Genomic DNA, 9,264 nt, shown 5'->3' on the forward strand with positions numbered 1-9,264 from the left:
CCTAAAATACAAAAAAAAAAAAAAAAAAAGATGAGATGGGATCAGCCTTTGCACACAGGAGCTTCCAGGAGAGGAGTTCATGACCTCCAAAGTGGTTTACTGAGTCAGAAATGTGGGCGCATGTTTTGTCCTAAACAGGTATCTATACATTTGATTGAAATGGGCCTGGCCCAGCCAGTAAAATGGTTAACGTTTCATATATCACCTTAAGATTCTAAGGTGGGTGGTCCCCCAAAGCAGGGATGGAGGCATCTGCACCAGCTCTGAGCAGGAGGAAGAAGGTACCCCAGGGGTCCCTAGGTCAGAAAAGTGGGATGGGGTAGGAAGGAGAGGTTCAGTTCCAGGGCAGGAAATACCTAAGTGGCTGGTACTGGACTAGCTCAGAGACCTCCAATGACCAGCCTCAATAGAGCCCACCATGAGCCTCCCCTCACCCACCCAGGCAGAACCACACCCTGGCGCCAGGCCTTAACTAAAGAAGGGAATCCTCAGCTGTCCACATAGTAGAGGACATACAAGTAGGCCTCCTCCTGGGGTCAGGAGCCTGTGTCCTCATGATCTTCCCAGGCAGGGTGTGGTCCTTACAGCTCCGCAGCCCTAGCCCTGCCTCTGAGAACCCATGTGCAGTGGGACTTGGGAGAGCTCATCAGGTCACCCATCCCTGAGGCAGATTTTCCAGGTTCCAGGAGCCATGGCCTGCAGCCCCAGTGAGCAGGCTATTTTTAGAGGGCGCTCTGCTGCAGGGAGCTGTCTCTGAGGCACCAGAGTGGTCGGTCCCACACTGCTTTTGCTTTTAGCTCTTGCAGGGGGAGATTCTCACACCCAGCATGACCTGAGCTGCTGCTTGGGCCTCCACCTCCTCCGCCGCCATGAGCCCAAGGCGGGTGACACAGAGGATCTTACAGGTAACCCTTCCTATACCTCCCCCAGCCTGACCAGCCAGCATGACTGCAACACTGCCACAACCCGGAGACCAGTTGCCTAGAGCCACAGCCAGTCCCTGGTACTCCACAAAGCATAAGGGATGTTTCCTGAGAAGGCTGGGCTCCGTGGGAGTCACCCTAGGAAAGAGGGTGCTTGAGAAGGGCCACACACACCTCCAACAGAGTCAGAAGTGCGCATGTCTTTGGGCTCAGCAGGAGTGCAGCTGCAGCAGGTAGCTTGAAGATGGGTGCTTTGCATGCAAAAGGCTGGTGCTACTCTAGGGCCTCAGGAGGGAACTCACTGCGCTGATGGGTCTCCCTGTTTCAGGAGAGGTTGACAATGCAGAATATCTATTGTCAAATGTCTCAGGCTTTCATTGCAGCAGTCAGATCAAGTTTGAAAAGAAGGTTGTATGATTTACAGAAAACACATCCAGAAATATACAGCATGCTAGATGTGAGGGGGAGGGTGGGCGTTGATGGTCATGGCAGCTGGCCTTCCAGTGCCTACTTTGCCTGGGGCCAAGAAGTACCCCACGGGATCCCCCCCATACCCTCAGGACCCCAGATCCATGATGTAGGGTGGGCCAGGGAGATCTAAGGTAGGTCCTGGGAAACTCACTCCTGGGTTGACCACAGTTTCTTTACTTGTAGCTGAAACTCTCTGGAACTCTCTGGTCTCTCAGAGCCTATGGCATAGAAGTGAGGTCTGTGAATTCCAGGAGGTAGACACCCCCAGGCTGTCATGCTTCTCAAAGGTGTTCCACGTGGAACCCAGGTTCAAGGCCCACCCACTAATTCATGAAAGACACTACTGTTCCCTAGAATGTGGCTCTGGGAGTGGGGCTTAGCATGCTGTTATCTGTGTCACAGGTCTGAACACCCCAGAGAAGAGGCCAGAGAAAAAGTTGGCCTGACCACACAGGGTAGGAGCAGAGCTTTGTCCAAAGGGCAGCAACCACTGCAAGGTGCTAGGCTGGAGGGACATGATGGGCAGTGTTGGAAAAGACAGTGAGGTGGGTATACTGAAGAACAGAGACCAGCCAGGAGGTTACCACTGTGGTCAGATGAGCGATAGGAGTTGCTGTGAAGGGGAAAGACCTCAGGCATACTGTGGCGGTGGAATGAAGGGCCAGGACTTGGAGGCTGTGAGGCTATGGGCTGTGGGGAGCAGGGGGAGGGGGGAGGATGGAGGTAAAAGGCAGACCAAGTGTGGTAATAAGACAAGGCCCAGAGGAGGCTCCAGGCCTGGGGAGCGGCAGGCATTCAGTCTGGGCTGGGGCCCATCCCATGTGTCCTCTGATCCCTGGCCTAACTCTTTCCAGAACCCAGGCTCATACAAACTTCAGCCACCTGGGGTTCCCATGGCAACCAAAGGAGTAAGGAGCCCAGCACCTGGGTAAGCAAGAGGCAAACTGAATCTGGCCTGGCTGGTGCCCTGAGGGCCTTAGGGCCCAGCCCTGCCCCCTCTTAGTTGGACATCTGGGACTGCACCAAGTAGTACCTGAGATTGAGGCAGCACCCTCCTGCCTCTGCCCTCTGGAACCCAAAGTTCCTGCACAGGAGCATGGACAGCAAGGCAGTTAGATTCCTGCCGCCCCCAAATGGCTCATATTTCAGGCTAGTGTTCCTCTTTCTGCACTTGGCACAACTTCTGAGAAGAAAGACAGGGCGGGGGGATTCCCATGACTGTGTCCCTGCTGCTTCCACAACTGCAGGGTTAATTTTAGCCCTGACATCAGGCTCCAGAGGGCGGAGCCTGCTCTGATGCCAGCCTGGGAGCCCAGCCTGGCAAGGACGTGTAGCTAGCTGTTCCCACCGCAGACAAGCAGAGCGGCTCAGCCCCAGCCCTGCTCCCTGCCCGGCACACTCTAGGGCTCCCACTGCTGGCCCAACAGCAGTGGGCCCTGCTGGACAAGAGGCCTCCCAGAGCAGGGCAGCTCACAGGCTCCACACCCACCGGGTTAGGCTGGTTGAGAGAGGGGTCCCATTGTGCCAACGACTCTACTTGGGATGTTTCCAGGGACCCTGGGCCCAAGCACTTACATCCCCACCCAGCAGCACACATCACCCCCAGGGGGTACCTCCTCCTAAGTTGGAGCTAAACTCCCCTTCTCTTATGCCTCGGGTGGTAGCATGTGGGCTCCCTGCCTCTACACAGGACTCTAAGCACCTGAAGCAGGACAAAGTTTCCTCGCTTGCGTACCATGAGCCCTATATGCAACCAGCTTTGCTGGGAGCCCAGCTCAGCCACTGCCTGAGCCTGGACCATGGTCTCCTGCCACCCCCTGTTCTGGGGACAATTTCCCACCCCAGACTTGCGGGTGCTCCCTGGACCACTACATACAGGGCACACACACTCAGCCCCAGAGACCAAGCAGAGCCCTTCACCAGCCTTGGGCCAGGTGGACGTTCTGGTGAGAAGAATCAGTGCCTCTCTGAAAGACAGCCCCAGAGCGGTGCAGGGGAGCACCCCGCTACAACAGCCAGAATATAACCCCCACCTCACCCCCGAGTTATGGAGAAAGAACCTGCCAGAGGCTGGGGTGGCCTGTGAGGAGAGGAAGAGCAAGGAGACATGGGCGAGCACTGCAGGTGAGTCCACCTGCCTCCCAGGGCTGCTGGGTGGAGGGCTGGCTTGAAAAGGGGAGCCCCACATATGCAGTTCCAGGCCCTGCATCCTGGCCCAAAGGTAAAGCATGGAGGCTGCAGGATCTGGGTGCCCACATCCCAGCCCCAGCTCCAGGGGGAAGACAGGCACTGTCTGGGCTCTGCTTGCTGCCCATGAGAATAGACACCTTCAATAGCTGACGGACGGGGTGTCAGGATCACCTGTGCGCACCCAGACCCTGCTGAACCCCTTACCATGCTCCTCTCTGGGCCTGTTTCCCTTCATAGGCACTTTCCAGCACAGGACCCAGGGTGGCATTTTTTTCTCAGTCTGGGCCTCCTCCAATTCTCCCTAGAGTCTGGCTTGACACAGACAGGGGACAGTGGAGCAGGCCTGGGAGCGAGCACAAGCTTTGCCCCTCCCAGAGCACCTCCAGAGGAGCTGCTTCTCCAGGAGAGGCCTGGGAGCAGCTGGTGGTCATAAAGCCATCTCAGAAAGGCTCCTGACACCGAGTTTAGCAAGTGCCCATGCGGGGAGCAGGCCAGTAAATTACACACACCCTCCTGCATCCTACCCAGCCAGTGCTGGAACAGATATTTATGCTCCTTTAATCTTCAGTGCAATTGCTCTGTCACTCTGCACTGCGCGACCCCACAAGGGCTTCCTCCTCTCTCTGCTTTCCCACCTTGGGGACCTGCAGAGGGCCTGAGTCCCTCAAGCCCTCACCAAGCTCCCTTGCCCCTAGGCTTCTTGACCTGAACAGGAGTGGAGCAAGGAAGGGGCCTGGCCAGTCTCGCCCGGAGCCCTTTGGCCCACTCAGGGGCCAAGTCAGACCCCCACTGCACAGAGAGGTTGGGTAGCCAGGCAGGGTCACACAGCATCCTCTCTCACCATCGTGTCTTCACACCATCCAGTCTGGTTCTTTCCATCGGCTTCCATCGGCTTCCATGCAGGAGGGTTCTTCCATCTCTCCATCGGCTGCTCCGGATCCCTGGGTGCCTCAGACCTGCCTGGCTCCTGCGCCTCAGTCCTCCCTCACCTCTTCCTGCTTCCTTCCCACCCTGTGTCTCTGTCTCCCACCCCTCTCTCCTGACCATCTCCCTTCTCTCCCCAGAGTCCCTGACCCATGTCTACCCTCATTCTCCCCTACTTTGCCCTTGGGTTGAGATGGGGCAGGGGTGAGGAGAGGGGCCTTCCAGGACACCTGTCCCTGAAGCCCCAAAGGCCACAGCCCCCAGGGGAGGTGGGGCAGGGCACAGTGGAGACTGGGGGCTGCTTCTGCCTGAGCTGCCCAGCATCCTGTGGCCCTGAGGCTCCTCTCAGCCCCTGTGCTTCCAGCTCTACCCTTAGCTCCTCCTCACTCAGTGCTCTCCTCTTCCTGTCTCTCCCTTTCCCTCCTTCCTTTCTTTCCCTCTCTTCCAGGAATGACAAGAATTAATTAAAAGTGTCCTCAGTTCCACAGCCCTGGGCTCCTCACATCCTCCAGAGAGTTAACCAGCCTGCCCCTGGGCCTTGTTAGATTCCAGGAAAAGCAGAACACAGCAGCTCTGAATGCACCCACATGTGCATGCAGGTGGTCCATGCATGATGTCACACCCAATGCCCTGGCCAAGTCTCTCATGTGTGTGTGTGTGTGTGTGTGTGTGTGTGGCCCATGCCCTGCTGAAGATGAGTATAAATGGCTATGTGAACAAGTGCCTTCATGCACGGGTGTCTGTCCTGCGTGGTAGAGCTCCACATGCCTGCTCTGTGGCCTTCTTACTGCCTCTGGTGTCCAGGTAGGAGCAGGAACCTGTAAGGCCACATAGTGGGCCCAGGAATATGTATGCTCTATGCGGTCTCTGGCTGTACACTCACGTCTGTGGGCCTGCTCTGCGTGCGTGCCTGACAATGCAGTGTATGGGGCACATATGTGAGCATGTCTGTGAGCCACGTCTCCACACCCTAGCTTCCTTGAAACACCCCCTTCCAGCCCCCCACTGCTGACCCCCGTCCCAGGCAAGATGGCTGTGGTGTCAGCAGCAGTGTGGCCACAGGAATCCGAAGGCAGGAGGTGGTGGTGCAGGGTGGTCGCTAATGAGGCACCTTCCTTCCCAGCTAGGAGCCGGTGCCACTAATGATTTCCGCAGTGAGCAGCTCCCCAGGGGAGGCTGCACATGCTGCCCTCCCTCCCAGGGGCCCAGGCTCCACTTCCCCCATCCTGGGTGTTGCAGGAGTCTGGACTCCATGAGAAAGCACAGGCATAGCCAGGGGCCACCGTCTGGTCCCTAAGAAGACCCAGGATGCCGCACGCCTGTCGTCAGGTTGATCCCAGAGCCCTGCTGCCAACACAGCCCTTGGGACTGGAACTCAGCCTCCCCTGGCACTCGGGGCTGCCAACAGGCCTGAGGAGAGGAGGCCCTGCCCCCAAAGGTGCCTCCCCAAGCCAGGGATTTGTGGCTGTAAAGCCAGCACCACCCTGGCAAGCAATGGCCAGCCACTAATTCCAGTGCTGCTTGACATTAGGTGAGTCCCTGTCCTTTTCTGATTTGATTTCCCTGTCTATAAAATAATGACAAAAAAGAGCCACTCTCCTCATAGGCAAGCGTGTTACGTCGTTGGTGACACGTGACAGTTTTTGGCTAGTAAGTGGGTACCTCACACATGCTAGGCAAACACTTTACCACTGATCTACACCCCGGCCCTGTTTTATACGTTTTACTTTGGGATATGCTAAGTTGTCCAGTGTGGGCTTGAATTTGTGCCTCTCCTGCCTCGGCCTCCTGAGGAGCTGAAATTGCAGGCATGTGCCACACGGCTGGATGTGTGCTATTCTCACTAGGTGTTTATTTTCATGAATCTACTTCATGCACAGTTGTCCCTCAATATCATTGGGGATTCCTCCCAGAAGCTCCTGGATGCTCCACCTCCTTGTGTAAAATGGCCTTAATAGAGCCTGGGAAGACAGCTCAGCAGCCTGAGCACCTTCCTGGCAAGCACAAAGTCCTGAGTTCAATCCCTGGCACCAAAAAACAAGGTTTAAATTTGCATCTAACCTGTGCACATTTCCCAAGCACTTCAAACCCTCTGAAGATTATTTATAACACCAGATACAATGTAAATAGTGTGTGTAAATGTTACATTGTATCATCCAACATTAAACCCTATGCCCCGATACAGGGCAAATGCCATGTAAGTGGTCCTTGCATTGTATTGTCCAGCAGGAGCCCTTCTTCCACTTGTTTACAATGCCCAATGTGATGTAAATGCTGTGTGCAGAGTCATGACGGTGTACCTTCCAGGGAGTAAGGAGGAGTAAGACGGCCTATACATGTTCAGCCCAGGTGCATGTTGATAAATACTTTCCATCCATTGTTCATTGGATTTCTGGGTGCAGAGCCCACCAAAATGCAGAGCTGACTGCACACATTGGCACATGTGTGTGTGCCTGTGTGCACCAAATGTCAGACCCTGATTTCACAAGTGTTGCTTAAGGCATGACTAGGGGGCTGGGGAGATAGCTCAGTGGAATAAGCGTTTCTCTGGCAAGTGCAGGGGCCTGAGTTCAATCTCCCACTCCACAAAAAAGAAAGAAAGAGAGAAAGAAAGAAAAAGAAAGAAAGAAAGAAAGAAAGAAAGAAAGAAAGAAAGAAAGAAAGAAAGAAACCCAAGGCATGACTATACATATATACACTTAAGTTTAAGAGTAAGCTGGTTTGAAGGGAAATGTTAAATAAGAGTTCAGTGAGCATGTGAGTGTGACAAACTTCCTAACAGATTGGCAGGTGATGGCAGCCACGTGTCCCAGGGCTCCTAAGGCTCTTCCTGCCTGTGGGAGAAGAGGCTGAGGGCCCCAGCCCCCCTGGAATTAGAAACACATTGGCGGATGCTGTTCCCATCTTGACATCCTCATAATAGGAGAATTGGCTGAAGCAGCTGCTGTGGAAAGGTAGAGAAAGGACCTCTAAATGGCAGAAGATGCAGTATCCTCCTGTGTGGCCCTGGGGTGACTTACTGGACACTGCATGGCCCAGCTGAAGGCAGAAGTGGCCTGGCTCTCATAGAGGTAGAGCTGGATGTACTGGGTCTCCCGGGGGAGCTCTGGACCCTGTCTCCTGGCGAAGGGCAAGAGGAGGACCCCAGCCGCTCAAGGAGTGCCCTCTGACACCCACCTCCGCCTGGTGCCTGAGAGAGGACAGCCTGTCCTGAAGCCCTCAGTGTCTCTGTCCTCCCAGAGCTGGGTGTGAATCACAGGGATTTACAGCCCAGCCTGGAGTGAGATTTATGAGTCCGCCTCAAGCCCGGCTGCAGGGAGGGGCTGCCTGTCAGCCCCCCATTGCCGCTGATTGATGCTGCCGTTTCCTGCCAAGAATAACTCCCCTCCACAGAAGGCAGCACCAGGAAAGACTCCCAGACCTGATGGCCCTCATCACCTGTCCTGTTCCCAGTGCAACCCCACACCCTCCCAGCCCATGTGTCCCCAGCCCCCCAGCCCCACACTGAGAAGGAAGCAGAAGCAGACAGTGCCTAAGCTCTGCATTCCCAACCCCTGAGTTCAATAAATAAAATACACGCCCTCCTGCAGGGCCCCTCAAAACTGATCCAGGCTGGACATGGTGGCATTCTGGAGACTGAGACGAGAGGATCGCTCCAAGTTCCAGGCTAGCCTGGGCTACTACATAGTGAGTTCAAGGACAGCCTGGACTGTATAGCGAGACCCTGCCTCAGAAAAACAAAAATTAAAATAAATAAATAAATACTTATCAGCCCAGGTTCCTCCTGGGTGCATGAGGTTCCTCCTCTCCCCCCATCTGCAGGATAGTCAAGGAGAACCAGAACATTAACCTCTGGCTCACAAGTCATCCAGATTCAGCTCTGCAGTACCCATTGTCACCACACGGTGGCAGCAGGCGCCAGGTTGGGGCCAGTCTTCTACCAGAATACGTGGTCTCCCCAGAGCCCTGCACTTTACATTGGGAACCAAACCCAGAGAAAGGAGGATCTGCACAAGGTCACACAACCAGGGGTGACATACCCCAGGCCCCACGCCCTGTCCCAGCCCCTGTGCCACAGCAGAGGCTGCAGGAAGGGAGACGGAGTCAGCTGACCTGAGGTGGAGCCCCAGGCGCTTGATCTCAGGCTGTGTCCTGGACAGGCATCCTCCTCTCTGAGCCTCCCATGCCTGGGACAGGGAAGTGCTGGACACAAAGCTACTGCTTGGTGCAGGGGGGTGTACCACCCATGACTGCAGGCACATTCACTCTGCATCAGCGTGTCCCTCCCGAAGCCCTGCACACCGGCGGCTCGCCCTCCTTCCCCTCCCCGGCATTCCCAGCCCCTTCCCTTGCCTCCCTGTTCACACCCCCCCCACTCGGTTCCACTCGAGTCGCCTCTCCTGTGGATCCCCCACCCTCTGCACAGTGGCTGCAGTGTGTTTACAGCCGGCGGCCACAGCTTTTTATTCCTCTCTTTGTCTCCTTCCTCCCCTGAAGGGAAACACTGCTTCCCATCTCCCAGGAAGAAAGGAGAGCTCTGTGGGAGAGGAGCAAATAGAGGTGCCTCCAGCTGTGAGCCTGTACACAGACCCATGCACACTCGCAGACCATGTCCGCGCGCGCGCGCTCACACACACACACACACACACACACACACAGAGTCAGGCACTCCCCGCTCTGGCTTAAACCTCCAGGGATGGCCAAGGTATTCAGAGTAACTGAAAATGTCGATCTTTATTCTGTTGCATACACAGGG

This window comes from Octodon degus, unplaced genomic scaffold, assembly GCF_000260255.1.
Source record: "Octodon degus isolate 3935 unplaced genomic scaffold, OctDeg1.0 scaffold00026, whole genome shotgun sequence".
NCBI lineage: Eukaryota > Metazoa > Chordata > Mammalia > Rodentia > Octodontidae > Octodon > Octodon degus.